Below are 24,517 nucleotides of genomic sequence, written 5' to 3'. Positions count from 1 at the left end.
CAACAGATGACGTCACCCTAACTGTTCTCCTAACAATAGTGTATTGACCCTCTTCATTGGAGAAGCTACTTGCTTCCTAAACATAAGAACTTTTGTGTCCCATTCCCAGGCTGGTTCTCCTCCCCGAACCTAGAGCTGGCTATGCAGAATGTTATAGACCTGAAAGAACCATTTGATCAGACACTTCTAAAAAGCCAGGAGGAGCCCAGTGTGAGTAAACCAAAGAATCAAAGAACCATTTATTCAAGCTGGCAACAGAACTAACATTGACCTTGGGCAATAGTAGTTCCACTGATTTACTATTATTTGCTTTTCAGATTTCCATAGCTTGCTTGTTATCTGCTCATCGTTTGTGACTAAATGGCATCACCCAAATGCAATATCCACAAAGGTCTGTGGAGGATCTCATCCTTATAATTTAGCCTACTGTGATATGAGTAAAATGTAGGCCTATTAAGACAGCATAACTTGAAGGCATCTTCCCTTATTAATATTTATACTTCCACTATGTGACACAATAAAAAAAACACAAATCTCATTCAGCAAGTGCAGAATTGAATAAAGTTCAAATCAAATAACAAAGTTATTAAAGTAACAGAAGACAACGTTATTTCATAATGTATTAAATGCTTAAATAGAGTCCAAAGCGCCTCTGGACATGTTCTCCAAGAATATAATGTTGTGTTCTAAATAGCTCTCAAACCACCCTAAAGGAGAGAGAAAGACATTTCACCTGCTCTCTAGGAATAATATATGATACCAATAAAGATGTGCATATCTCACTCACCTGTGTCTATCCATTTACATGCGTTCATGGTGTGCGCGCGCACGCACTCGCACGCGCGCACACTATTAAGAATCTAAGGCATCCTCAAAGCACCAGCCTACACTTCGCTACATACAGACCTCTTGTTCTGAGATACTCGGGTGGGACTGAGTGCCCTTTGCACACAGCTCTCCCAGCCCAGGAACCTGCATCAGAAGGTGAAACAGAAGTCCAGAGGGAAGTGGAGAATTTCTAAAACAGCCAGTTCTCTGTTCTTTACCAGAAAGGTCACAATAGATATCAACTGTGCATCTGCCTCACTGGTGAGCAGCTAACATCCCAGTGGGGGTCATGTGATGCCAGCATAGTTCTCTACATCCAAAACTTAACTCTTCAACATCGCCCATAAACCTGGTGGTTCCTCTGACACTCCTTGGCTTGATAAAGTGTAATGGCATAGCCAAACATCAAAAAGATACAACAAAATCCTCCTTAATTTTCCATTTGAATTCTTTGTTTGATATTTATTCCAATCACATGCATCACCAATTCCAGGGTATATATTAGTTTAATGCTTATTTTCCTACCCATGTTTATGAATTATTAAATATTAAATGTATTAAATTCATTAAACTACTAATCATGACAGTACATAACTGTAATCCAGAAGACTGAAGCAGGAGAATATTGAATTCAAGGCCAGTCTTGGCTGCATTGTAAGACCTTGATTTTTTTTAAGTCAGATGGCTAAGGAAGCCCCATTTACCATCCATACTAGTCAAAAAAGTTAACAGATAGTGAAGACTCTGGCCCCAACCTGAGATAATTCATTAATTATTTGTCCACAGATTGAGCTCTTTTTGGGAGTAGCAATGTGCCTGATAAATAATTAAATTTACCTGATGCATGTGGCCATGTGACTCTAAAAGAGTAGGCACTGAGGAATCAATGGGGCCGGGGAAGGAAGTGAGTAGGAGGGACTTCCCACCAAGGCAACTGAAAGAGAAACAGTCCTTCTGTGGACTCCACTGTCTGCCCCCCTTTCTTGGTACACATGTGACTACAGTTGCTGTGTAAGTCACAGCGACTGAGGTTTGTCTTAGAATTGCTACATCTGTTGGAAAGCAGACATCCATCTTGTTTAGGCCACTGTTGCTTTAAGTTTCGGTCACCACCAGCTAACTGAACCTCTTGACAGATGGATATGTTACTTCTACATGAATTGCTGGGGGTTTTAAAAAATGACATTCCAGGAGTAAAGAGGTAGTTCAGTAGTTGGGAGCTTCTTCCAAAGAATCCACATTCAGTTCCCAGCACCCACATGGCAGCTCGAAACCATCTGTAATTCTGGTTCCTGAGGATCTCTTCTGGCCTCCAAAGGCACCAGGCATGTATGTGGCTTTGTTTGTACAGACAAACATTCAGTCAAAACATCCATACACATGAAAAGGTTTTAAAGGAATGTCAGCCAACATACAAAGTCAGTGGAACTGAGTGGATTTTACTTCTGTTTTATCTATCATTATCTGCCATTGTCTACAGTTCTCTATTTTCTGCTAATCAGTTTCTTCTGGTGATGGACAACCACTTAGTTTCAACCCATGTGCAGAAGAAAGAGATCTGTACTTCACCCTAGTTCTTAGGCATGGCAATTAGGATATGGGGGCCCAGTTATTAACACCAGAACTGATTAATAAAAGTATAAATGTTTTATTAATTTTACACATACACAGAGATTTTCACAAAAGAGTACAGCCTAAAGAAGTTAGTAAAGTGGGTGTTTTCTTACTTGGAAAGGAATGGGACAGGACAGACTGACAGACGAATGGACTAGTAAGTTCCCAGGTCACTGAGAAACAGAGGAGACTGGAAGACAACAGTTACTTCGGTTGTTCAGAGTCATTGAAACCCCAGTTCCTAGTCTTTAGTGATCAAGACTAGTTTCTATCTCAGATTGTGAAGTACAGCCCTTCAAAAAGAATCTTTACAGCTTAATCCACCCATGCTAAGTGGCCCTTTCTGAAGTGATGACTCTTCAGGAGATTTCTGTCCGAAATAATCCTGCTGAGGTGTTCTGCCTCAGACCCACATGCACTTTGGGAAGGACTGATGGCAATCCCAGTTTCAAGGATGGGAAATTGGCATAGATCTAAAACAATCATGCAATCCCATCCTATTGATCCCTGAAGTTGGTTTAATAATGAACTAAGGCCAGTCAGAATCAGGCCTGGGACTCACTCTTAGACTCCTGAAAGGAGACAGGTTCCTTCTTGTGATGTGGACATGAATCAGAGAAGATGCATATCTATCACCACTGGCCCAAAGTAGCCACCTGCACAGAGACTGAGCAGGAATTCAGGTTAGATTTCTTACTTTTGTTTTTAAATAAAGAAAAATGCTTCAAAACCCCTTGCCTAAAATGCTTGAGATAAATAAAAGGTTTGCCTTCCTTCCTTTTACTCCAAGAGATGCTGGCTCCCTGGGAGGTTTGAATGTGATTTAATCTACCATGCTGGAGAAATATTCTTTTCTAGAAGGTTCTTGGATTTAAAATTTAAAAGTTTCAATGTTACTAGTAGCTAAAAAGTCAGATAATTCTGCCACCATTTCCAAACGCTTCTAAATGAAATGGAGTCACATAAAATTAACTTGTAACGAGCAAATCATTCAAAATTTGGGAAGTCCATATGGAAAAGTCCCTAGTCCTCACAGAATGCTTTGTGAACATCCATGAGTTAAGCTAAGGTATGTGGGTAAGTCTAAGATTTTAAGCAAGAAAGAACAATTAATGTGTTTCTGGATCATTAAACTAGATGCAGAGTGAATTTACATGGCAACATTTGGGGAAAGAAATAATTATCTTTACCTATCAGACCATCTTCTAAGAAGACTAATTAAATTCAAATATATTTTAATAAGATGAGCTCATTTAAAAATAAGTAATTCTCAATCTTTAAAAACTCTCCAAGGGCTGGAGAGATTGCTCAGTAGTTAAGAGCACTTGCTCTTCTTCAGAGAACCCAGGGTTTGGGTCCCACCACCCATATGGCAGCTCACAAGAGTCTGTAGCTCTAGTTCCAGGGGATCCCATGCCCTCTTCTGGCCTCTGTGGGCACTGCACTCACATATGCTCTTACACACAGGCCAACACTCATACACATAAAACAAATAAATCTTATTATAACCACTCTCTCTAGCACTACAGTCTGCCATAGAACTAGTCCTTTTATAGACACATGAAAGACAAGGGCTATTTTTATCCTTCAAAATAAACAGGGCTGGAATGCAGAACAGAACTGAAGCCCAAAGCTAGTCAGGGCACAATAATACTCTCAAATGAGCATTTATTTTCTAAATGATTCCCTCCCTTGACCACTTCCTTCCTTGATCACATTCAGTCAACTGATACTGTAAAGTAACAGGTCACATAAGGCATTGTATCAGAAATCAGTAAACTTAGTCCCCCCCCCCTTATGAGTTCTTTATATTAAACATGTTTATTGATGTACCAGTTAATTTTATGACAAGTTGACACATCTATAGTCCTAAGAGTGGAGGTAACCTTGATTGAGAAAATGTCTCCATAAGAGCGGGCTGTAGGCAAGCCAGTAGAGTATTTCCTTAATTAGTGATTGATGGGGGAGGTCCCAGCCAATTGTGGATGGAGCCACGCCTAGCCTGGTCCAGGATTCTTTAAGAAAGCAGGCTGAGCAAGCACTGCTGAGCAAGTCAGTAAGCAGCTCCCCTCCATGGCCTCTGCATCAGCTTCTGCTTCCAGATTCCTGCCCTGTTTGGGTTCCTATCCTGAATTCCTTCAATGATGGACTATGATGTGGAAGTGTAAGCCATATAACCCTTTCCTCCCCAGCTTGCAAAAATAAGTATTTCATAGTATTTCATCATGAAAATAGTAACCCTAACCATAACTAAGACAAGTTCTCACCAATTTATTAAGTGCTGTAGCAAGTAAAATACATGTCTTCTGTTTCATCATGCTCACATATAGCTTCCTGTTAGATAAGTTATTTAGCTTGAAACATCTTAAAAATAAAACTTCGTTCAACGTCCATGACACTGACTATTCATATTAACCCTAAGTATGCTCAAAAATGACAGTCAACACTAGATAGCTACATAACCAGATGTAGCCATATATTCATAGTACGCATATCAGGAATACAAATTAAACATAATGCTAAATCAACAAGGCTGATTTTCACATGAGATTGGAATTTACCATTTTTTAAAATCTTAATCTAATATTCAAAACTATCCATTATACAAGTCTCACTAGAAAACAATGTGCAGTCTTTAGGACACTTCTGATTAATGCATTGTCAATCACATCTATTCTTGATGTGGCTTGGATGGCTATGCTACTTGCTGGATCTTATACACAAATACTATTTTGTTTATTTTATTTTTATGTATATGAGTTTGCACACAGGGTTGTGCCCATGGAGGTCAGAAGAGGCCATATGATTCCTCAGAGTTGGAATTACATGTGGTCTTGAACTGTCTGACCTAGGTACTAGAAATTGAACTTTGGTCCTCTGCAAAATCAATACACATCTTTAACCATTTAGCCATCCCTCCAGTCTTTCTTATATTATTTTCAAAGAACTTCATCTATCTATTTTCAGCCAATCCACTGGGCAAAAAAAGACTGTGTTAATAACATAGAAAAGGTGAATCTTACAACAACATACATTTAGTGTGTAATTTTAAATGCCCTTCAAATGTTACTGTCCTCTGCTATTTGATTATTTGGACATTTTGTTTGAATCTCTTCTTTGAACCACAAGAGTATAAGCCTCTTAGAGGCAAATATAGACATTCTGCACTCTCTTCAGAACTTGGCACCACGCTCTGCATCCGTAAGTCCCCAATCATTCTACAGGGAATAATGCATTTCACCTAGTGCAATGGAAACTCCCAGCAATCTATGAAGGTGACCCTAGCCAAGACTACTTGTAATAGAGGATACACAGCCTGAACTGCCCATCTGTGGTAGCCAGGCAAGAATTCTAGTGGAGGGATTGGGACACCAAGGGTTTATGGCTACAAACCCTTCGACTTGCAATTTGTATTATCTACAAAGTGTGCTGGGGTAAAGATGGTGCAGAAATTGTGGGAGTGACAAAAAGAATTTCAAGCCCTTCTAATTATTTCTCATTGGTGGACCTGACCTAAATTTCTCCTACTGTTAGGAAGGCAATCAATGATGAAAATGCTAAAATTTCTCAGGAATGATTGAACTCCTCAACAATAACATGATGGCAAATCAAGATTGCAGTCTCGGTTTTAAGACCACAAATAAAGGCAATCTCCTTGTAATTCTGAGTCATATGTGTCTTCCATAGAGAGGTCACAATATCCACATATTTGCTCAAATGTTAGTATGCATGTTGCTGCAAAGGTACTCTGTAGATGCAATTAATATCTAAATCTACAGGTATTTACTCTCCATAACATAAGTGTGCTTCATTCAGTGGGTTGAAGGTAAAAGAACACAGATTGATGTTTCCCAGAAAGGTGTCTATCTATGCCTCAGCCAGGTGGGCATTCAAGCTCAGTGCCTCAGCTTAGTGGGCATTCAAACTCTATGTCTCAGCTGGGTAGGTATTTAAGTTCAGTGTCTCAGCCATGTGTGCATTCACGTTCAATGTCATCCCTCCTCTGCACTCCAAGTCTGTCAGCAAATTTTGGACTGGCAAGCCTCCACACTCACATGAAGAAATTCCTTAAATCAGCATCTTTTCTCTCCCCTTTCTCTAAAAATGTGATACCTTTTATAATCACAATCAGCAAGGGGGGAGTCCTGACATTGTTATCATCATTAATTCAAACACATCAAAATCAACAGCATTGACATCAGTTGCCACAGAGAAAAACCCATACCAATATAGAACAAGAACACCATAGAAATGCCCCAAAATGTAAACTTACTCCCCTTCCCATGCCTACTTCCCTCCTTCCCTTCCTTCCATGCTTCTTTCTTTCTCTTTATTTTACAAGGTGCCCTCTATGTAGCCCTGAAGCTGTTCTTAGACTGACAATACTCCCACTTCAGCCTCCCAAATGCTGGGATTCTCTGCATGCACCATCACCCCTGGGCTGCACCATCAACTCCCCATATCCAGGGCACACAGTATGAGGGCTGAATCACAAAAAGATTAAAGAAATCTGTCCTCCAATGGGAAGACATTTAGGAAAATGTCTTAACCAGTTGGTTTTACTCATATTTTCCTTTTTTGTGCATGGAAGTAATGCAAAATAAGAACTGTCCTTAAAGTCGCCTCCAGTGTGTATAAAATGAAAGGTAAGACTTTTAAAAGCACTTTTGCATAGTAGAAACTGCACGCTTGTTTTCTCAAGCAAATGAGATCGTGTTGTGTCTTGCAGTGAAATTTGATCTTGGCTGGAAAATGGAAGCTTACTGGCTATCACTATTTCTAGTGTTAAAAATTAATGATAGCCGCACCTCCTTTAAGCCTCCAGGTTCTCACTCTGTACCCAGCATCATAACCCCCTGGAGAATAAGATTACTAGGTAACATCCTCCAGGTTAGAACAGTGTGACTCATGTCACACCTCAGCCCTGGGCAGGCTGAGGCTCTCCTGCATCTTGACCTAGACAAGGTTAGCTCAAGGGCGAAGATCTGTGGCTACAGAGGAAATGCATCGGTACTGCAGCAGCTCAGGGGAGGACACTGACAGACTCCAAAATCCACTCCCACATCCAGATGAAACCAACAATCTGTACCGTGTACAGGGGCACTCCAGTCTGAAAGAGTGCAACTCAGATTTGAAATCCTAACAATGCTGATTCTAAAGAGAAAATAAAAAACAAAAGCCAGTCATTCACAATCAAGATAGGGCTTCTAACTCACTTCTCCCTCAAAATACAGCTTTAAAATTCTGGTTAAAATTGGACACAAGTGAAAGCATTGTTAGCAATTCTCAATTTAAAAAAAAAAATGACAAAACTGCACAAAACCATCCAAACCAACTGCTTCAGTATTCTGAAAAATGGCCTGTAGTATATAAGGAAGAAGCTTTTAAGGGCAATTACTGAACTTGGGATAAGAGGTGGAATTGGCATTGTAGCCTAAAGCAGTCCCTACAGCATCATTCTCCAGGGGCATCAGCCAATCAATGCAGCAGGTCCCTGGGTGGGAGTCATGGCAACCAGCCCATTGATGCTGGAGGAGAATGACTGGGCTTGAAGCAAAGTATAAAACAGCACCATGCCTTTGGCTCAACCACAACAATAACAACCCCAGTGGGCAATTGGTGTGAAGGTCAATGCCACAGCTGCCTGTAGCTCAGATCCCAGGTCACATTAGTATTGGTCAGCTAAACATGAGTCATGAGTAGCAGCTCTCACCTCTCCTAATCCCCAAATGATCTTCCCTGACATTTTTCCTCCTCCGATTATCCACACAACCTCTGTTCCTCACTAACTCACCAACAAGATGAGCACTTTAAGCATGCTGAGTCCAGTGTAAACAGCCTGTACTTGATGTTTTCGGTGGGGAAGTCACTCTGGCCAGCCAGGGGTCTATTTTATTTACTTCTTGGAACTTAGTACATAATGTTATGAAACAGCTGAGTTCCAGGCAAAACAGACTTTATTTCAAGTATTAATACAAATATAAATGCACACACACACACACACACACACACATATATGTATATATACTATGTTCAATATAGAATGGAAGACTCAGAGACACCATCTTAGTTACTTGTCTCATTGCTGTGACTTTGGTTCCTAGTTTGAGAGCACAGGCCATCCTGATGAGAGAGGCATAGCTGTGGGAGCTTGCTATGGTTGGTCACATGACATCTACAGCCAGGAAGCTGTTAATGATGAACGCTGGCGCCGAGTTAACTATCACATGGAAGGGTGGCGCCCATGGTGGGAGCAAGCCTTTGCATCTCAATCTAATTTAGATAATCCTTCACAGCAGGCCTGGAGCATTGTCTCCTAAGTGATTCTAGATCCTGTCAAGTTGACAACCAACATTAACTATCACAAACAGCTAGGATATGAGCCTGGAATATTGTCATTTCTTTTTATTCATATAACACTGGGGTCAGGGGACTGACTCATCTTTCCTACTCACAAGTTCTCTGTTGTTATCTTCCAATGCAGGCCTCATCTTAGGTTGCCAAGGAAAAACAGGACTTCATAAAACTAGTCCACACAATTGTTAAATGGGACTCCCCTATGCCAATTCAGGTGATAAGTTATAGAAAGAACAGTAGTAATGAGCATTAAGGTTGTTTAAAGGGAGTCCTCCCTTTTATTCTTTGCTGATGTTGCTTGTGTTTTGTTTCTTGAAACAAAGCTTTGTTTTGTAGTCCGGGCTGACGCCCAGTTTGGCTGCAATCCTTGTACCTCAGCCGCCTGGGTCCTGGGATTACAGGCCTAAACCACCATGCCCAGCTCCTGTCCTTTCTTTTATTTTATTTATCATTTTTTACTTAAAATCCATACAACATATTCTTCTTAAAGACCTTAATAAGGACTGAGTACACTTATTTCAGGATCAACTTTTTACTCTCGGGAGAAGACCATTCCTGCTTATAATATAAAATACGCAAAAGAAATATGAAAAAGAAACTTTCCTTTGACTGAACAAACATCTGCACAATATATCTCTCTATAAATATATCTTCTTTAATTTTTATTTTATAAATGTATATACATACATACACATATGGGTGTTTTGCTTGCACGTATTTCTGTGTACAGGGTACATGCTTGGTGCCCATGGAGGCCAGAAAAGGGTGTTGGATCCCCTAGAACTGTAGTTACATATGGCTGTGAGTGCTGGGAATCAAACCTGAGTCCTCCAAGGGAGGCTCAAGAGCTAACCCTCTACTCCCCCACACACACATACACAAATATTCCGTTAAAATTAATCATTTTAAATAACAGTTGCAAAATGCTTCCATTCAATTTTATTGTTTCTACTTTCTCAACCTGAGCACAGAAACACCACTTAACAATATCCAATGTCAGCTGTTCCTTGGTTATATTACTTTGGCAAAGCGCATGGAGGTAATAGAGTTACTTGGTAAATGAAATATTTACATTCCCAGAAAGGAAGCAAGCACACTCAAATAGAGTATGCCATGATGGGCAGTGACAAGTTTTCTTAATTTACTTTCTAGATTATACTGTCTCAGTGTGGTGATACTAAATTTCAGATGTTATTTACAAGTAACATACCTCATAACACAGCAGTAAGTTATTGTCTCCGTATATTTAAATCATCACTTTATGAAAAACTGACTTTATTGCTATTAAATTAGCAAAATGAGCATAGAAAATTACGGAAATAAACTGAAAACAACTGAAGTTGTTACTTCACCTGAAGGGAGTCTGTGGTCTCTAGACCATCAGTCACAAAGATTCTGGAAAGTGGCCACAAAGCATTGAAAGTGCCTCGATTATGTCATCTATGTATGCCTGAGGTTAAGGATTCCACTTTCAGAAGCTAGTCCTGAGAAAAGCATCTACAATGTTGGAGCATGCCAACCCACTCTTTAAAATACCCAAGAGGAGCTAGAGAGTTGGCTTGGCAGTTAAGAGAACTAGCTGCTCATGCAGAGGACCCAGGTTCTGTTCCCAGCACCCACATGGCAGCTCACAAGCACCTGTAACTACAGTTCCAGGAATCTAATGCCCTCTTCTGGCCTCCATAGGCACTACTCCACACATATGGTGTATATATATGCATGCAGGCTAAATATTCATACCCATTAAAAATAAATGAACTAATTAAAAATTATAAAAGAAAAAAGAAAAGTAGCAAACTGAAAACAATCTAAATGTACTCAAATAATTTCTATAGTAAATAATGGGCTATCATGTGGTTATTAAAATGGGCTATGAAAAGCTTCCACTAGTTTGAGAAGATATAATTATTTGAGCAAGGCAATGAATGATTCATATGAAATGAAATAATATTTATTTTTCTATGAATAGATGAATGAATTGTAAAGCTTAATATTTACTTTGATTTACTAACTCTGAGTAAATATGCCATTTCTATCCATCTATATTACAGTGATATGAAAATAATCATGAATCATATGCCAAGATGGATTTTAATAAACTGTATCAATAAAGACCTGTTTTAATAGTGAACAAATTTGGATTCTTCCAGAAGACTGATTCCTAAGTAGTACAAAAGGATTATGATTGTGAGTCACAGCATTCTGTGTTTATTTTAGTCCTTGAAATATTTGCTAAACCACCTCTGAGGTTAACACTTCCAGAGTAAATCAAAATGTAAACAAGCTGATCCCAGATTCCAGGTATTCTAGCCAAGCCTGAGATCACCATGCAAAAATAACTAACAGTGAAGTTACAAATGCAATTTATATCTGTAGGGAGTGCTGCCCACGCTGCAGTCAGAGCAAAGGAGGAACATGCAGACATCCTGAATTTATCTAAAAGATTTTTTCCCCGTTAAAGATGAAAAGAAAGAAAGCACACCGCTTAAATCAATGTGGAAGTGGTTTGTTTTCTAGGTCCTGGTTTGAGTTTTTTTTTCCCATGTCATGTTTGAGAAATCACCAGGAAGTAGGTGAAAACTAAGACATTTACAAATATTACAAAAACTAAGATGTGATCAGGGATAAAGCTCAGCAACAGAGTTCTTGCTCAATGTGCACAAGGCTCTGAATTACATACTTAGTAATCAGAGGAAGAGAAAGAAAAGGGAGGAGAGGAGACAAAGGAGGAAGAGATATCAGAGGAGGAGGAAAGAAACTTTGAAGACATGGGAGATGATTCTTCTTACCCTCTTGGTAGCCTTAGTTCATGCTCCTCAGAAGCAAGGATTCAAATACAAGTAGTATGGGGAAGTTACAGGAAATACTGCTAATGGGAGCAGAGAAGGGACACAAGTAAGGAAAGGCAATACAAAGGGTGTGCTCCAGTGTCAGCAGCTAGAGCTTAGTCCCCTGGGAAACTGTAACAATTGGCATAAAGCACACAGTTTCAGAGTCAGTGCATCCAACATCAATCTTAGTTGAGCATTACTGGGGTAATACAGTAATTAACTCATACCACCTCCTGATCTCGGACAGTAGAGAACAGGGGATGCATGGAGAAGGTCAGGAATGGCAAAGAACTCCCAATCCCAAGGCCTCCCGGAGTGCCTTAAACACGCTCATGTAAAGAAAGACACACCAGCACTGCACAGAGGCAGGAGAGTACACTGAAGTACTAAGACACTGGAGACAATGAGCAGGGCACCAAGGGCATTGGCTCAACACTGGCCCTAAACAACCCTAAGTAAGAGATACTAGAAATGAGATCTTTGAAAAAGATGAGACCTCCGCCTTCATGAATGGGTGAGCAATTCATACAATTGGTAGATTAATAGATCAATGGTTTATTCAAGAGAGGATCGGGTATAAAAGACACTGTCTACTTCAAAGAAACTGATTCCTACACAAAGACTCTTCCAGTATGCACCATTTTTTTTCATTCCTTGATATAAGTGATCAATGAGCATCCATTCCTGTTGCTCTACATATCAGCATTTCTATGTTGTCAGTGTTTTAGATTCTGGCCATTGGAGAATTGTGTGGTTTTATCCCATCCATGCTGTGATTGGTGAATCCTTAGTAACACAGCTAATGAATCTCCCTTTGCATGCTGATCGCTGTGTGGATCATCCTTGGAAACGAGTCTGCTAAAGTCATAGGCCCATTTTTAATGGGATTTGTTTTGTTGAGTCTCGTGAATTCTTTGAATATTCTGGATGAAAAGTCTTTATCTGATGTGACAGGCAGTCATCAGAGGCAAGAGAACAATGTGGAGACTCCAAGGTCATGGACATCAGGAGAATACCAAGAACACAGTATGCTATCTCTGTTGCTGAGGCTGCACATTGAGGACTTGCTTCTTACCTCTCCAGGACCATCATGCAGACAGACACTTGAGATCTTGAGAGAGAGAGAGAGAGAGAGAGAGAGAGAGAGAGAGAGAGAGAGAGAGAGCGCAGAAGGAAGTCATCTTACTTCAAAAGTTAAGATCATGACTATTTTTGAGACAGCAATACAAAAAGTCAGATTACTAAGACTCAACTAGATAAGAAATGAGGACCTTCAAGAAGTGAAGGAAAAAATGAGAAAGAATTTTACAACAAATGTGGATAAAGCAGGAGCAGAGAGAGACAATTTCAAAACTCTGGTCATGTTTTGGGGCAGGAAATTGAAGACAATCAAAAATAAAGGAGACTTGAGGGACATGATGGACTAGTAAAGGGGTTATAGTCTGGACACAGCAGCCTCCTTCGCTCGTGTCTTGTCCCCAGACGCTCAGGCCCTTAAAAAGCAGAGTGAAATAGCTGCAACTATTTGACTGTACAAAGAAAGCTTGCTGATCCCTGAAATGGGGACATTGGGGACCACTAGGAACTAGAAGGACATGGAATTAACAGAAGCAGAAGGAGGAAAAGCATGTGATTATGAAAAGATTTAAAGAGTGCAATCGGAATGTGAAAAGACAGTTCTCTGTCCTGGGGAAGCAACCGAATATCTGGTAGCCATAGATAAAGCAGAGGTGGGCCTTAAGGCTCAGTAAAGTAAGCCAATGATGATCATGTAGATACCTATTATTTCTTAAAATGATGATCCTGCTTCTATAGAAATGACTAATTGAATGTGACATCCCTACCAGACATTGCCATCTAGATGTTCTTGATGCCACTGCAAACTGAGTGTCAAGAACCAGTCCATGACCTTGACACTTTCCTCTGCCCCAACACTTAAAAATCCCATCACCAAACTCTGAGTTCTCTATGACCAGGGCATCTCAGAACTCATCCTTACTTGTTTCCACCTCAAATCCTAGTTGTCATCCTCTCTCACTTGGACTATTTACTAAGTTCCTAACAGAAGTATTTCTATCTACTCAATTTTTCCAATCTGTTTTCTTCAACGAAATGCAGGACTCCAGAATATAAATTGAATATTACTCTTCCATCCTCCCTCCCCAAACCTAACTAACCACCCTCCAGCTGGCTTGCATAGTTTTGATGGCTTTCTGATGCTCACATGAAAATACGCAGCCTAACTAAAAATGATCTTTCATGGAATGGTGCAATGAAGCTAAGAAGTCCCATCTTTGCCTGGATTCAGGCTAGGGACAGCCACTGAATAAATAAGCATGTATTTTTTTACGATTTCCATTATGCTCTGAGGGTAACTATAGGGAAGTATGCATCCATCCCCCACATGCTGGCACTGCTCTGCTTCTGTCCTTGATGGCACAGGGCAGCATCTGAATGTGAAGTTTCCCTAGATTTTACACGGCCTTCTTTTTCAGCCTCTCTAAACATGGTACATCCAGGCTCCCTCGGACAGGCACATATGTACATGGCTCCATAGCTCATGGAGGTCAACAACACTGTCAGGGTTACATAGAGTAGAGTCTGACAAAGTCTAGTTTTGACCTGTGCTTCCCAAGTCATCATGTCCAGGTGTTGTAATCTGATTGACAGCCCTATTGACTTACCACAAGATCCAAAGACACAAGAACTTGATGATTTCCTTCTAATTCCTACAACCAAATACCTCACTCTGAATGCTTGTGGAATGCCATTTTCAAAGGATCCCCTCCCTGGTGGAACATCCATCAGATCTAACTGCCTGTTTCCCTCAAGTCTTTCCAGTAAGACCCTGAGCCACATTCCTTTTCACTGTGTTCCAATCACTTGTCTCTTCCAACTTATACAGACTTTGCACATCCCATTCTTTCCATCTAGATGGCAAGCCCTCCTATCCCTAGCTTATGGTCAGGTAGAACTCACATCCTGATATCATTCTCATATAGCCTTTGGTCCCTTTCAAGCCTAATTCTAGCCCTCTCTGGTGAACTATAAACTTACAAATAAAAGGACTGTCTTGGCTTCTGCTCACATATTCCAAACACCCAGAAAAGCACCTGGAGCATGCTAGGTGCCAGACAGGTATTTATTGAATGAGTGGATGGGTGAACATGAGCACTGTGTAGAGTGTTTAAATAGGTTATGTAATAAAATCTAACCCCTCTCTGAATCTTACACCATTACTATTTCTATGCTGCAAATAAACATGATAATGCATATTGCAGGCAGTAAGACTGGCACCTTACCACTTGCAAGCAAAGAATTTTACTTTGCCATTCACAGTCTTAATCTCTATGTCCTCTACAATACCAAAAAGCTTATTCAGTAAAGACTTTCCCCTTCAGCTTACAAGGGATGGAGATAAGAATAGTTAAGTATGTCATGTAAAGCCATTCTGGATTTTATAGGACCCAATTATAACACTAGTTCTCTGCAATCTCCCCCCAAAAGGACCCATTCCTTCTGCTACATGTCAGATGCATCCCTATTATGTTCCCTACCATGGCTGACCTTCACATTGAATTCTTAATATGCATTGCCTTCCCCACCCTGTTCAACCCCAGATACCAGTAAATCTGGTTTCAAGACATAACAGCGCTAAAAAGAACAACATACAGTTGTACTCTCATGACCAAGAACTCCATGGCTTCTTTTATAATAGCATTGACCTAAAATGCTCAAACTCTTTATTAAAATGTAATAACAAATAGTAAAAGACTTATATACTATTTATATGTGAAAGTTCTCCAAAAGAATGTAGTTAGCTTTTCACAGAGAAATGGAAATACTGTAAAGGAGAAAAGCAAATGGGAGGTGGATGGAAGGGATTGTTGATAAATTCAAGCCTATTTTATCAGTCACACAGGAATGATTGATTTTATTAGAACCTTTTAGATGTTTTATTATTAATCTTAATTAAGTCATTGAGCCTCTGGCAATGTTGTTTAAAAATCTACCTATAATACATGCTATAGTTCAACTTTTAAATGCAAAAGACCCATGTGGTTCCACAGTGTCAAGGGGATAATTTGAAAATTAGAAAGGTTACATAAGACTGCAGATAATCATACTGACAATACACGTCAGTCTCTGCAAGATGTAACTCTAAATACTTCTCACAAATTCTAAAATTCAATTTGGATGGATTATTTCTGGCTTGGGGTTATCACCTTGGAAAGCTCTGAAAACAAATGACCCTTCATTTAAAGATTAGATTCAGAAAATGGTCCCCATTCTCTGTGAACAAAAAGAATGCATTTCTATTGCTATGGAGTGAATTGAACTGCATCCTAACAAAGGCTAAAAATGGAAAGGATTGGGCATTTCTCTAGACTTACAGTTCTTCAGTCATGATCCCATAGTGTCAGAGGAAATAATCTAATTATAGTGACAGTAACATAGAGCAGATACTCATACTGATATTACAACAATCTCCACCATATTCAATTATGGCCTCAATACTTCTCACAAATTTCACAAGTCAACCCAACAACTATATACAAATACTACATATGCTCCACCATATAATATCAATATATTCTTGCTAATATCAGTATCTTATATATTTGAAGAATTTACCTATGTCATACTGGTACAGTACCTACTCTATGAGATAGTATTTAAGGTTTAAATTCTAATCGAAAATATTTAAGTTTTAAGTGTATTCTATAAACATTAGTGTAGTGGGTAGCTGTTCTAGCTATGACTTTGAAGCACCGCACCACAGGAGCCCACCTGGCTTGGCTGAGTCCAGCCCACAGATGCATCCCCCATCTCATACATGCACAGCCAGTTGTGGTTGCACATGCCAGTAGGATTTGCTCAGTAGCTCTTTAGGCCCAATACAGGTCAAGGTCTTCAAAACATGCTTCAGGACCTTGTAGCTTTAGAGCTGTACCTGTAAAACCTGCTGGCTGAACATTGCTACTACACCCAAAAAATCATCACAAGAACTGAGATACCAGCTCTTAAGGATTTCATCTAAGGTAAAATTACTCAATAATTTCACACCTTAAAACTGATTAATAAATAAATTAATTAATAAAATTTTCTTTACAAATTTTGAATATTTCTAAAAAAATGGCAGAAAAAGTTACTTCTCAGGAATTTAAAAATCTTTTTGTTTGTATTATGAATGAAATTTTACAAGACATATACAATCTTCCTGGGACATATATAATGCTCACTACAATGACAATTAGCATAGTCATTCACAGCATATCATTAAAGAACTGGCTCAATAATAACAGCAAAAATGAGACATTAATAGGACTGATTGAAGACTTAAATAAATGGATTCTTTCTATGTAGTCTACTAACTTACCACAAGAACTTCAGTCCATTAATAATAACTGTACAACCAGATTTAATTCTATTGATAATAAATATGAATACTTAATGGATAAAACAATAACTCTTCAGAGCAATGTCAATGCTATCCAGATAATTCATAATGAGGAAAGATCATTGCTAATTGATAAAATAAAGTCTATGGAATCATATGCTTCAGAAGAATATAAAAAATTTTATGATTCCATGAAATCTTTAGAACCCTTTACAACAGAGGAGGTGCAAACATTACAACAGGCAGTAGTTACTGGATTTCAAGCTCTGGAGGAATCTCTCAGTAAAGATAACAAAGAAATTAATCAGCAGAAGGGCAAGGCCATACAAGTAATAACATCACCAGGTAGCTCTTGTCACCATCCGTAAGAAGTCAACAGATGATAAACAGCCTGAGCCATATGTGGAATATATCTTGCAATCTGTTTGTATGACAGATTTAAAAAACCGCTAAGGAAGCAGTGGTCACCTCGGTATACACTCAACATATGTAAAACAGATGTTAAATACACGGCCTTCTACAAATAGAATCATACCAGATGACCGGAATCAGTGAATCTCAGCTGTTCTAGAATATAGCCAGCAGTTACAATGGAAAAGCTGGTTGAGAAAGGAAGCAAGGATCTTAAAACAGCAGGGTAAGATCAGAGGTTTTGAGATCTCCCAAGATCAAATTCTTGGTGAGGGCTATTTTGCTGATAGAAATGAAAGCTAGTTGTGATGAGCATACAATATCCCTATTCCATACAGCAGCTTTAACTTCTTTGGAAAATATTCCAGAACCAGGGAATCTAACTGAGCTATATATAAAGATTTTCCAAGGACCACAAGCACCATTTACTGATTTTGTACAAAGGCTGACCATGGTTATAAACAAGACAGTATCAGACCAAGGACTAAGACAAGTATTAACTCAATCTTTGGCTTTTAACGATGCTAATACAGAATATAAAAGAATACTTACACCTTTAAAGGTCAGGTCAGCCCTGTTGGAGAAATGGATTCAATATACAAACAGTGTTTAATCTCTTAACTATGGTAATAAGGCTTGAATAGGAAAGACGATTTCCAGAAATGGAAGGAGGCCTTGAGTTGCCAAATGTTTTAACTGTGGTACACCATGTCATACGAGAAGAAATTGTACACAGGGTGCTCCTAGAAGCTACATTTCTTGTGGAAATAAACCAAACAGGGGACTTCAAACTTCTGGATTATGCAGAAAATGTGGCAAGGACCAACAATGGACCAATGAATACACATCAATAATAGAAATATGAGGCAACCCTTTACTAGAAAAAATGCTTTGGGGAGCCTCTTGCAGGCCCCGCAAATCAAATGTGGTCCAAATATTTCCAGGCACTGTGGAGGAAATTTCTCTCCAGGACTATTAAATAACCCAGTGTCTAATGTAAAGAATAATACTGCACTAGATGATAGAACAGCTCTGATAGATTAAAAAACTTCAAAAAACACCATAAAATGAATATCTTGGCAGACTTCCATAAATGAATAAAGACCAAAGCTTAGAGTATGAATTAATGGCGTTGTTCTAGAGGGCCTGGTAGACACAGGTATGGATGTAACTGTAATTACACCAATTACATGGCATCTGAATGGCCTCTTCAAGAGGTAGATGTCCAACTTCTAGGGATTGGAACCCTATCTCAGGTAAAACAAAGTTCAAGATGGGTTGAGTACATAGGGCCAGAAGGACAGAAAGGAAGGCTAAAGCCATATGTGGCAAATGTAGCAGTGAATCTTTAGGACCAAGAGCTGTTACAGCAGTGGAATATCCTGATTAAAATTCCTCCAGACACAGAAATGGAATACAGACCAATTTGTGTTTCTAGGACTAATATTACAAGATACTATAAAAAGAAGCCACCAACTGTTCAGGCTGTACACAAACACAGCACAACTGCCATTGAACTCTCAGAAGTACTAAGCCCTACCTTTATCTTCACAATATCTAATTATAGTAATTCCCAGTGAGTCAAGAGATATCAATGGAAGGTCCTCCCACAAGGAATGTTAAATAGCCCTACCCTGTGCCAATATTTTGTGCAAAAACCATTGGAAATAATTCAAGCAAAATTTCCACAATCTATAATTTATCATTATATGGATGATATCTTATTAGCTGATCCAAAGTTAGGTACCTTAGAAAGCATGTTTGAAGAAGTAAAGAAATGTTTGCCCCTCTGGGGACTACAAATTGCTTCTGAAAAGATACAAAGAGGAAATTTTATTAACTACTTAGGATATAAGATAGATCTCCAAAAAAAAATTAGACCCCACAAGGTACAACTCAGGAGAGATTGATTGCAGACTCTTAAAGATTTTCAAAAATTGTTAAGAAGCATTTCCAACTTACAAGCTGTCATTGAAATATCTAAAAACTGACTAGTAAATTTGGCTAACACCCAAAAATGGGACAAGGACTTAAATATTCCAAGAGAAGTATCAGCTGAAGATGAGAAGGAATTGGCTCTAATAGAAAATATGAGAAGCACATGTGGATCATGTGAATCTAGAACTTAACTGCATTCTAGTCATACTCCCTTCGAGAAAATCCCCACAGGGATTTTGATGCAGAGAGAAGATACTTTATTGGAATGGATATTTCTAACATGTAAACCAAGTAAGAAATTAAAAACTTATGTGGAAAAGATCTCTGATTTGATTCTAAAAGTAAAATTAAGACTTCATCAATTGATAGGAATGGGCCCAGCAGAAATTGTAGTACCCTTAACTAATGAGGACATTTCCTCTTTATAGAAATATAATGAATACTGGCAAATAGCCTGCAGTAAATTTTGGGGAGAGATTAACAATTGTTATCCCAAAAGTAAGAGAATAGAATTCATAAAAAGAACTGAATAAGTCCTTCCTCCCATTGTATGGCAAAAGCCAGTCTCTGGAGTCCCCACATTCTATACTGATGCAAATAAATCAGGAAAAGCAGGATATAAATCAGAAGATTAAGTGGTTCAAAGTCCTTATAGTTCTGTACAAAAGACAGAACTGAATGCCATTATTACAGTACTAATGGACTTCATGGAGCCCCTCAATACAGTCACTGACTCTCAATATACAGAGAGTTGTTTTACATACTGAAACTGCTGAATTTACTCCTGATGATACAGAATTAACTTCCCTATTTATACAATTATAGGAAATAATCAGAAATAGGGAACATCATAATATATATATCACATCAGATTCCATATGAGTCTGCTAAATCCTCTAGTACAAGGTAATGATGAGATTGATTAGTTATTAATAGGTAATGTGCTGGAAACCTCAGAATTTCATAAGAAACAACATGTAAATAGCAAGAGTTTGAAGAAAGATTTCTCCATCCCTTGGCAACAAGCCAAGGAAATTGAAAAAAAAAAGTCCTACTTGTTCCTTCTATAACCAAACTCCATTACCTGCAAGGAAGCAATCCAAAAGGTATACAGAGAAATTAGATTTGGCAGATGGATGTGTTTCATTTTGCAGAATTTGGAAGATTAAAATATATATACCATACCATTGACATCTATTCAGGATTTAAATGGGCAACTCCTATGAGTTCTGAAAAAGCTGATTGTGTGATTACACACCTATTAGAAGTTATGGTTCTCATGGGAATACCTATACAAATTAAGACTGACAATGCTCCAGCATACATCTCAAACAAAATGAGATAGTTTTTTGTGTATTACAATATAAAGCATATTAGAGGTATAACACACAATCCCACAGAACAAGCAGTCATAGAAAGAATGAATTGAACTTTAAAGTATATGCTGAATAAACAAAGAGGTAACAATGACCCCTAGAAATAGATTAGATAATACTTTATTAACCTTGAATTTTCTCAGTGCTGATGAGAAAGGAACAAGAGCTGAGGAGAGACACTGGACACAGGAAAAAACTCATGAGCTAAACCGGTTTACTTCAAAGAAAGATGTGTTGACCTCATAATGGAAACCAAGACACGTCCTACATTGGGGGAGGAGTTTTGCTTTTGTTTCTGCAGGAGAAGAAAATCTATGGATACCAATAAAACTAATAAAGATTTGATTTGAACAGGAGAAACCCCTTGTGAGGAGAAGTAATAGCTCATCTACCGATGTGACAACTATACAAATTGTAAGAAAAACTTAACAAACAAGGGTCAGGCAGGGTTCTGTTTTTGTCTTTATAGGATAATAGAAATACCCATCTTCCAGAAATCATAAGGCCTTGAATAACCAGATGTCTACAGCAGAAGGAAAGAACCTATTGGTACCAATATACACAGGGTAATATCTCACTGCCTAACATCTGTATCTCTTTAACTCTAGAAAAGTTGTGGTCCTGATTCAAGCTGGCTTTGGAATTGGAATTCTGTCTCATATCAGAAGAGCCACCTGCTGTGGAATAGAAGAAAACCAGTAATCTAGGGACCATTATCATCAAGATTCTATTTCTTTCCATGCTTGTCCTTGCTTTTAGAGAATCCTTTCTCTATCCAAAGTAAATTCAAACTTTCTATTTTGATATTAAAAATGTGCAAGTTTTTCCACAATAAAATAATAAAAAATAAGCCTTTCCCATAGCAGTCTCTGAAGTCTCTAGAAGGAAGATGGGGCTCCCCACAACAATGACTCCACCCAGTCCATAGTGATGCCATGGTACCCATGAACATTACTCAATGATCAACTTTGGACTGAAACCTATCCAGGACAGTTCCAAGATGAGATGGTCCATCATACTCCACTTCTAGCCAGAATCTCAGACAACCTTACCCATTACTCTAAGACTGGCTATAGCATCTACATCTAGCCCTATTGAGACCTAACTATCTGAGCTTTCTTACAGGACCCAACAGAGATACCATCACCCCTTGAACAGCAGGAAGCAATTCTAAGAAAATGATGCCCCTCTCCCAAAGGTTTCATTTTCTCTGGGTTACAAATAATGGTTATAAGATTGGGGGTGGAACAATAAAAATTAGACTCAGTATTCTCCTTAAGAAAATAAAAAGGGAAATGGGTAGGTATAGGTTATTAAGGTAGATTATTGTATATACTAGTAAACTAATTTAGTAAAATATCAGCCCTAGATAATTGCACTGATATGGATTCTTGTATGTTGATACAAATGTAAACTATTTTATATTCCTATTTAAGATAATTTGTATATTGATACAAATACAAAACTATATTTGTTATATTGTACATATATTTCTTTTTTCCAGGTTCATAATTCATTGTACAAATTGAGTATTACATGATGAGTTGACATCAGCTTCTTCAGGCATGGGACTTCACAGATGAGGTCAGACATTTCAAAATCCATTTATGTTGCTTCCACAGCTAGGGTTTTTTTAGGCCTTAACTTGAAGTATAAGACCAACAAAGCAATGCTTCCGTATGTGGCCAGTACACAATTCATTCTACCTGTGAAAGTGTAAGAGCTGAAATACTTTTTAATACCAGTGAACTAGAATTGGCCATCACTTTCCGGACTAGCCATGACTTCTATTTTCACCCAAATCACAAATTCCACAGCTCTGTACATATATTTCTACTCCTATTTAAAATATCTTGTATATTGATAAAAATGTAAAATTATGTTTGTCATACTCTATGTATGTGCTACCTCTGTTTAAGACATTTTGTGTATTGTCACAATTTTGAGGTCATTGTCCTTTTACTGTACATTTGTTTACAGACTGTTTACCTTGTTTACATGAAGCCTTAGTCCTTAGGTTATTTAGGTAGATAAGACTTACAGATTTATAGTCACTCATGCTTGTCGTTTCTATAGTTATGTTAGTTAGGTTGTCCAGATTTACAGATACATAGGTCAGATGGATAGGTAATCTTCAAACACTTCATAGACCTAGAGAATATGGCATTTAAATAACTTACAATTCTGTTAATGTGAGATGTGATCACTCCTGGCAGCACTGATCCCAAGAGAATGTTGGGCTTCTAGACACTTCATTTGGAAGTTCGTCGTCTTCTTGGTGCATAATGGCCTGCTGGGCAAAGAACTGCCCTTGCCTTGACTGCTGACAGTATGAATGCTGTCCTTTCTGGATGAGCGGGACACAAGGAAAAGCAACTACTGAACTCTGCCAAAACATGGTAAGATGGTCTTTCAAAATTCCTGCTTCTGAAAATGGTCTGTCAGATGCTCTAGGCCTGTAGCCAAATTGGATGCCCAATGGTGCTGGGAAACTTAAGGTGACTGTCCAGGCTGCCAGCTGTCTCTGTCTACTCTCGCAAGATTCCCAAAAGTTGCTTGTGTGCATTTCCCATCTTCTCAGGTATTATATTTCTTCTCAGGTCTTTGATTGGGTTGAAGACTAATAGTTACAGTTAAAATCTTCTTGTATCTTAGCTAGAACATATTAAGTACTAGATTCAGATTCTTCATGCTAGGACAGCTTTTGGAATAATCTCTGTAATATGCCATTTACCTATGTTCTGGACTTCTCTGGATTTTAGTATGTGTCTCTTGTTTGATGTTGTTCTTGTTGGTTGTAGTTCTCTTTTGTTTAGGTCATTACCCTTTATTTCTCCTTGACAACACTTAATAATCATTCCTATTGTATATAATTTTTCAATAGGTTAGAACTTCCTTATTTAGACAAAAAGGGGAGATGTAGCGGGTAGCTGTTCTAGCTATGACCTTGAAGCACCACCCCTAGTGAGGTAACAAGTAACTGTTACACCTGCCTATGACCCTGAAGTGCATGCTCCTGGGACATGGATGCTTGGGACCCTTAAGACTCTTAATGATGCACTTACACAGCTCTCTCTTCACCTCCTCGTGGTATTGGATGCTGAGATCTTGGACTAGGCAAATCAGCATGAGATATAGCTCAGCTTTCCCAGACCCTATGATAAATCTCCCGTGGTAGTGAGTTAACCCCCAAATAAATTCCTTTGCTCATTAAATAGGCTCTGTGGATTTCTCGCACTATATTAGCATAAGCCAATTGCATCATTTAAGTAATGTCATTGATATCTTAGCTCCTAAGTGTTCAAGTCAGTACTTTCCACACCACTAAGCAATGTTTTCTTTTTACGACAGCCATATACTAACCCATTATTTGACAGGATGACAAATACAAAGCAAACATATCTTCTTCACATGGTAAGCATCCTAAGAAAGGTGAACTACATATGTTGGTGGTGTTTATCCAAGATAACTAGACATGTGTCCAATGCCTGCCACACAATATTTTTGCATTGCACTCTAGGCATTACAATCAAGCTTTTACAGACTATATGAATGGAGCTTTAAAGAAACTGGAGCATCAATCTCAGCCCCAAATGTCCTAATAAAATGTCTAAAACTCAGCCTGGGTCAGGGTTTCTTAAAGTTCCTTTTGTGATTCAAACACACAGCCAAGACTGAGAACCACTGTTTAAACAGATGCACTCTGCCAATTCATCCTCATGAGTTGCTTTTTTGGTTCCATTGTAGTGGGGAAAGCTGAA

General features: G+C 38.6%; 1 protein-coding gene and 1 pseudogene across 3 annotated transcripts in view; both read right to left on the bottom strand.

Moving 5' to 3' along the window:
* The window catches only part of Ttll7 (tubulin tyrosine ligase like 7), a 133,382-nt gene that overhangs the window by 90,499 nt on the left and 18,366 nt on the right, over nucleotides 1-24,517 (bottom strand). The window lies entirely within an intron of this gene.
* LOC131913659 (ATP synthase membrane subunit K, mitochondrial-like) lies at nucleotides 22,362-22,538 on the bottom strand (annotated as a pseudogene).

This window comes from Peromyscus eremicus, chromosome 6 (genome assembly GCF_949786415.1).
Source record: "Peromyscus eremicus chromosome 6, PerEre_H2_v1, whole genome shotgun sequence".
Taxonomy (NCBI): domain Eukaryota; kingdom Metazoa; phylum Chordata; class Mammalia; order Rodentia; family Cricetidae; genus Peromyscus; species Peromyscus eremicus.
Note: the sequence above shows the minus strand (reverse complement) of the source record. Positions and strands in the feature narration are given on the sequence as shown.